This window comes from Aplidium turbinatum, chromosome 2, assembly GCF_918807975.1.
Source record: "Aplidium turbinatum chromosome 2, kaAplTurb1.1, whole genome shotgun sequence".
Taxonomy (NCBI): domain Eukaryota; kingdom Metazoa; phylum Chordata; class Ascidiacea; order Aplousobranchia; family Polyclinidae; genus Aplidium; species Aplidium turbinatum.
Window position 1 is genome coordinate 41410326 of NC_137473.1, and position 7684 is coordinate 41418009.

Here is a 7684-nt window from a genome sequence, read left to right on the forward strand (position 1 = left end):
ACAAAACTTAACTTTAAAAAGTCTGTAGAATTATTCGGTTAGGGGGGGGGGGCTGTTTTCCATGCAGCCCCAACAGATTCAAAAATTGCTGTTATGTATTCTGTAAAATACCAAAAGAGGTGGAGCCAGGGTTGCCAGATTGATAAAACAAAAAAGGCCAAATGCATCCCCAAAAAAGGCCAAATTATAGAAAAAAAGGCCAAACCTGAGGTTCTGTTCTCTTTGTTGAAATCAGTGGTGTTTTTGCACTTATTTTCAACAACAAATTAGAAAATATGTACCCAGTTTCTATTGTTCTACATGTTATCTGTTAAAGAAGAATATTGCTTAGTAAAATTCCTGAAAAAATGCAATCCATAAAATACAAACAGATAGTTGTGGAAACAATTACAATACAACTGAAATATGTATATAACCAGAGATATACGCCGCAAATTCTACGCTGCATACTTGCGGCGTATACTTTTTGTTTGCGCTAGCGCTTACGGCCACATTTTTTTGGATAGTTTGCGCTTGAGGCTACGCCGTAAAGTTTTTGCGGTTTTTGGGCGCATAGCATCAACGCATACTTTTTAATGTCTTTTTTTCGCTACAACACGCCAATACCTTCCAGCGCTGCAGTTGAAAGAATGTTTTCAATGGGCAAAGACGTATTGGAACCAAAACACAGCAAAATGTCAGATGAACACTTTCAGATGCTTGTGTTTCTATGTGGAAATTCAAAATAAAACTTGTTTGTTTCGAGTGGTTTATACCGTGTGAATGTTTGGCACCTAGCAAACAAAATGAGTTTACGCTAGTGTATGCGTTCAACCGAACACCGCCAACTTTTTTTACAAGTTACGTTGACGCATACAGCGTATGATTTTTCGAATGTTTGCGTTTACGCTGACGGCGTCAATATTTTTTGTATACGCGTACATCACTGTATATAACATTAAGCTAAGCATCATCCTGTTGCACTTATGTCCAACATCCTTCCACAATGAACACTCCTTATTCTAGGAATGCTAACGCCTCTGCCATTTCATTAGGCTACTGCTAGTTTTACCATAAACGATATCAGATGTGAAACGCCTTATCATTATGGCACTGGCATCAAAGTTTGTGCAACATGTTCCATTTAGCAGCATGTCCGTTCGTATTCGCAAAATCGCTTCCAAAAGCTCAGTCTGCATTTTGTTTCGTGGTTTTGTTTTCACTGCAGTAAGTAATGAAAAAATCCTCTCTAGGCCTACTACTGCACTACTGACAGGGATGCAGAGACATGTTAAAGCATAGCTAGCAAGGTCTTTGAAATGGGCATGATGTAAAACGCTACACCAAAACTTTTCACTGTTGCTAGGAATAACCAAAAGAACTATAAAAGCCAAAAATAAAAAGGCCAAACAAATGCCAATCGGGAAACTAAAAAAGGCCAAAAAAAGGCCAAGCGGCCAAACAAAAATTGTCCGGCCAAACACTTTTCAAAAAGGCCAAATTTCTGAAATTTGGCCGTAAAAAGGCCAATCTGGCAACCCTGGGTGGAGCTTCAAGGATATTTTTTAGCCAATCAGAGCACTTGAAATCCAAAATCTGGGGCTGCAAAGAATGTTGTCCCAAAGCCATGTTTCCAAACAAATTTTTAAATATTTTAATTTTCAATCCGCAATCCATAAGTGAAAAAAGTAATCGGGTCGGACAAACACAGAGGAAAGCATATCTTCCCTTTTTTCTCTTTCTTTCAGGGGGGGCTGCAGCCCTGCAGCCCCATGGCACGAGCCGCCACTGGTAAACTGTCAATCAAGCTATTGAATATCAGCAAATATCTTGCATTTCATAACTGGCTGTGACAAAAGGCTTATTGTGAACTTCACAATTATCCGATACCAACATAATCGGGATTAAAATTTGGGGCAAGAAAAAAAAGTAAAAGTCAAGAAATCTCAGGTTTTTAGCGTCACTGCTTCTATGTGAAATTGCTGAATTAGCAGAGGGCGAAACCATAAGGTCTACGCCAGTAACAGATACGGTTAAAAGAAATACCCATCTATCAATTTATAGCTAGGATACCCTACTACAGGGGTCACCAACTGGTGGCCCGCGGGCCGCATGCGGCCCGCGGAAGGTATCAGCGTAGAAGTAGCCTATAACCAAAAATACTTTTTTTGAGGACTTAAAGAGCATGAAGGCAAAAAGTAGTTTCCGGGAAGCATATTTTCGGTATGCATACGATTCCACCGACTGACCAATCAGATTGTAGATTGCGAGAAAACGTCATTTTCACGAATGAAAATTTCGAAATCGAAACTCCGATCAAGGTTGACGGATAAACATTTGCATTCTATATTGAGAATGTCTGTCACAAATTTCAGTGTAAACATCGATGCTCATTGCAAAAACATTCAGCAACAAAAATCTAGACAAAATTGTCTGTGAGCATAGGGTTGCTTATTTTAAGTTTCTAAATGTCATGTAGCCTATAGGGCCTAAACACTAGTGTGCGTTTCACCGTTATTGTGTTTCACGGGAAGTGTTCCTTTTATGCAAGTTTTTGTTGGCAAAATAGGTTGGTGTGCCAACTCAATTTATAATAAATTGGCAAAATATTATATGGGCTGTAAATTTAAAGACTTTTCTGGTTGTACAGTATTATGAAAACATTTAGCTTATTACTGCAAAATGTTGTTAATCAACATTTCTTGCCATGCTGATAAGCACCGCAATTGACAGTTGTCTATAATAATCAGAGAAAGACTTTTTTATAGACTCTCACAAAAAGGATGAAAAGCCAAGTCATAGCTTTTTTTAAAGGGAACACTGTTCATGAGTTACGATAGAAACATTTTTTCGGTAATTTCTACAAGCGTTTGTTTTATGGTGCCTGGGTGACTTTCTTCCTGTTATTGGTGCCTATTTTTCGCTGATATGTTTGCAAGTCACTATTGTTGCCTGTATTGCGATGTGTCAAACATTTCTTTGTTTAGTAAAACTGTTACAGTAGAATTCGCCTATAACGTTCCCTTTGTCGCGCAGTGTCCCAAAGTGTTCTTGGTTGGCTGGTCAATACATCAATCAGCCAACCAAGAACACTTTGGGACACTGCGCGACAAAGGGAACACTAGAAAAATTTACGAACTGAGCATCTAGTTCATCAAAGGCCGCAATAATCGGCTATGATACTGTTGATGATAACGGCTTCGTTTATAACGTCAATTCGCCTGTTACGTCACATTTCGCTCGGTCCCGGAAGCGAAATTTTTTTTCCACGAGATTTCTGTCTCATTGATTCTAGTCACTCTAAAAGTAAGATTTTCCGAAAGTGTTTTGAGAGATTGGTTAATTGATTCGGATTGCGAAATAACTATTTGCCAATGAAATTCTGCAATGATAATAAAATATAAGCTTTCCCTAACCCTACTTTTTTGAAAAGCTCTTGTGCACAGCAAAAAATTAATTTAAAGAAAAAAAAAGTTTGATTTCGACGGGCGTCGAACCCTCGTTCTCACGATCGCTAGGCAGATAACGAAATCACTGAACCAACCGTGCCAACGAGAAATGGTTGCATTCACACGATTTTAATACAAACTTTTACCAAAATATGTAAATGAGACAGAAATCTCGTGAAAAAAAATTTTTCGCGTCCCGGCAGAATTCCTATCTTTTACATACATTGTAGTTCGGCTACAACAGCATCGCCTATAACGTCAATTCGCATGTAACAGCACCCTTTATTGGTCCCCAGACCCCAGACGTCTTTTGTTCGTTTGTGTCGTCACTTTAAGCCATCCCCTTCAGTCCTTCACCACGAACGGTCAGCCTTTTAATCCAGTTAGCGCTGCTGCTTGCAAAATGTCTTCCCTTTATTTCGCTACGTCGTTCTCAGCAGGGACTTTAACTGAATTAACTTTTTTCTCGCGTGAAAAACTATCACATGTAAAAAGCAGCTTTACAGCTGACCTTTAAACAACTCAAAGCAACAGTTGTACAATGTACGTGCAGTACTGTATAAACTAATTAATTTTTCTTTTCCGCGTGAAAAACTATCACGTGTAAAAAGCAGCTCTACAGCTGTGTCAAATCCGTGTCAAAACCGAAACAGCTCAAGATCAATGCCGTTTTTGCTAATAAACAATGAACTTTTCTACTACTGTATGTAACGAGCTGCATTGCGCAAATTTCCTGTACCTTTCACTTTAGGTTATTTTTTTTAAACAATTTCTTTGTTTACTGTATTTTCTGCGTGCCTTTTGTCAGTTTGGTGGTACACAGTAACCCTGATTGGATTATAGTTCGTCTATAAATGTAATACAATATTGAATACAAGATAAAAATGCGTGGTAAACATTCAATGCGAAGGTTGGGCCTGGACTTCAGCCGCCAGCTTTGTGATCCTGGGCTTTGTGGTACTGAGGGCGATTCTTGTGTCGCTTTTAACATGCAGGCGATTGCGCTTCTTTGTCTTTATTGCTAAGAGACAGTTGAAAATCCTTGTTTACAGCAATGCGTGGTTGAAAAAGATGTCAGGATATTTAATGCACATGTTGCTAATTAATGTTGGTGCGTCCTGGAGTCTGCGAAACCAGAAGGGTTCCTACCTTTCTCCCTTGAAATCAACTTTCAACACTTTGTTCATTCGGAGAGTGATAAATTCTTCTTTGGTCGAAAAGTCGTCATCATCCACCTGGCTGTTATCACATGTGAAGGGCTTAGTGCTCCATTGGAGACTAGCGGTGTTCAAATTCGGAAAGTAGTTGTCCATCTTCTTGGCTAGCTGGCCTAAGTGGTCAGCTATGTCCTCCTTCAACGCCGCTCAAAACTCAAGTCCATTGACTTCGAGGTACATGTCAAGCGTCTGAAACTGCGCCACTGTGCCTCTTCCAACTAGCTTGTTCCACAATTTAACTTTTACGATAAATGCTGCTACAACTACTTTGGTGTCGATCACACTTATATTCTCTTATATTCTTGCTTTGAATTAAAAGATTGCCTTTGTTCAATTCACCAAATAAGCTTGTATCAGCCAGATAGCACAGCTGGGAAATCCACTGTTGGTTAGAGAAGTATTCAGCCAAGTCGGACTTCTTTTCTATCAGAAAAACATGGACAGCCTCACGAAGTTCGACCAGGCGGGTTATCACTTTGCCACGAGACAGCCATCGTACTTCTGTGTGGTACAGTAATGCTTCGTATCTTTCTCCAATCTTCTTGCACAGTTTCTTGAAAAAACGGTTGTTCAATTCCTTCGCTTTTATAAAGATCACTACCTTCACTTGCTTTGCTGTTTTTAAATCGGGTCTCGTTACCCCCCGAAAACAGGCAAATTACCCCCCGGAGGTAATTTACCCCCAGGTTGGGAACCACTGGTCTATAACGTCAATTCGGCTATAACGTCAGTTTTGCAAATCCCCTAGAGGTGCCGTTATAGGCGGTTTCTACTGTAATTGCAAGATATTTTTTGTGAAGCGAAATGACAACGCCACTCTTGCTTGACGATAAATATTCAAATGAAACCGCTCGCCTCGTTATAAGTGCACAAAACAAGTGTCCTCGTTTATTAGGCATTGTTAAAGAAGTCAAAAGTGTTCTTAAAGGAGCTTGGCCTGGCAGTAGCGTTGTTCGACTAATTTTGTTGCTGCGGTATTCTAAGATAAATACACTAGAACGGCCGAGGTGTCGAAATCGACACTTTTAGTTCACTATTTTGGGCCTTAATTGTTATCGCAACGTTTTCAAACTTTCAGTAGCTTCCCAATTATGCTTACAGTTTATAGTTCAGTATTATTTTTCTAAAAAATCTTTTTATGTTATCTACAATGTGCGGATATACCTCCAACGGCCGAGGTGTCGAAATCGACACCTCCTGCAAATTTAATAAGATTTGTAAAGTATAAAAGATTTTCTGTGTGAAAAAACTAATTCAGTAGTTTTCTCAGCCTACTTATAGCGTTTCTCATGGTAATTGTCCAACGCTCGGCTTGATGTGTGTTATCTCTCGCCTTGATTTTAGGTCGTCCTACTGAGTTTACAAATACCTTACACAAATCTATCAGTGATTTGCAACAAATAAGTTTATTCATATTCGAGAGCCACTGGAAGGACTTGTTGCTAATTGCATCAACAATTACACTCCGGATTGGAGCATGCCAATCGATGAACAGCTATTTCCAATGGAAAACAAATGTCCTTTTATCGAGTTCATGCCAAAGAAACCAGACAAGTTTGGTATGAAAGTCTGGGTGTTAGCCGAGGTTCATCCCAAATAGGCTACGTATGCAATACCGTAACGTACTTATCGTACCTCAGAGCTATTGAAAGAAAGCAACGAAATGAAAGGCTTCTCCCCGAGGATGTAGTGATCAAGATCACCACCAATTTACACAGACAAAGCGGGTACAACGTCACAACAGTTAACTTCTTTATTAGGGTGAATCTTGCTGGTTTACTACAGGAAAGAAATCAAACCATTGTTGGAACTGTTCAAGCTAACAGTAAAGGAATGACAGAGGAGATGACCAAGGGTGGAGGAGAAAAATTTTCCAGTAAATTCTTCTACAATTCAACGCACAGCTGCATGCTTGTAAACTATCAGTGCAAAAAAATGTCCTTTCCACTATGCACGACAGCCCCAGTGTCGATGCAACAGAGAAAAAGAAACCTTTGTGATCCTTTTTTATAGCGAGAAGAAAGTTGCAGAGCAGTTGATGTGTTTGACCAAATGGCAAGAAAACACACCACACATGCAGCAAGCAAAATATGGTCTCTTGCGGTTTGGAAAAATATGCTATTGCAGCTTTGAACTCTTGGATTATTTTTAGAAAACGTTTCGGCAGCAACATCAGCCGACGTGATTTTATCCTCCAGATTGAGAGCTTGAGAACTGCTCATGTGCTGAAACGAAAGCCGACACTGTAGAGAGAAGAAGAGCAGAGACGACCATCTAGAAAACGTAGAAAATGTGCTGGACATTATTGCAAAAACAATACAGTTAGACCTACCATTTACCTCCACCGTAGAAAAGTGGGAAGTGTGATAATGGTGACTGGAAAGTCACAGAGTGCAAAGGCTGCACTGCGTAAAGTGTTTGTTGGTTTGTTTGATTTTTTTTCTCCTGAATAAGAAAACTCTGTGCTATTTTTATGATAAATATGTCTTCGCTCTGTTAAATTTTTAGATCATCGTACAGAGTCAAGATACAGATACAGGCAAGCTTCGAACTGATCAAAACCTGATAGCCTACGTCATTAATTTTCGTCTAAAACCAAAAAATGAACTGCGTAAATAGGTGACAAAAGTAATAAGTGCTTCAGATAATTTTATCACTGTAAAATAAAACGAACTCTTTCTGTTAATTTTGCGGAAAAATAAAGTTTTTGTGAAAGTGTCGATTTCGACACCAGCGGCTGTTGGAGGTATACTTTTTTTTTTCGGCCGTTCTAGTGTTAACAACATGTAACGCTGGATAGGCTACTGGGTACGAAATACTTCTTTTCTAGCATAAAAGTCTCCCTACCTAAAATTTTATTAGTGCGGCCCGCCACAGCTCTCCTTAGTGCCAAAGTAGCCCGCATGCAAAAAAGGTTGGTGACCCCTGCCTTAATAGATCACCATACAGTTTGAAGTCCCTACCTCTAGCCATTTTCTAGTTTTTAGGGCTGCAATGGAGACAATCGGTTGATTTTATGTACAAATTCAAAATGGTATA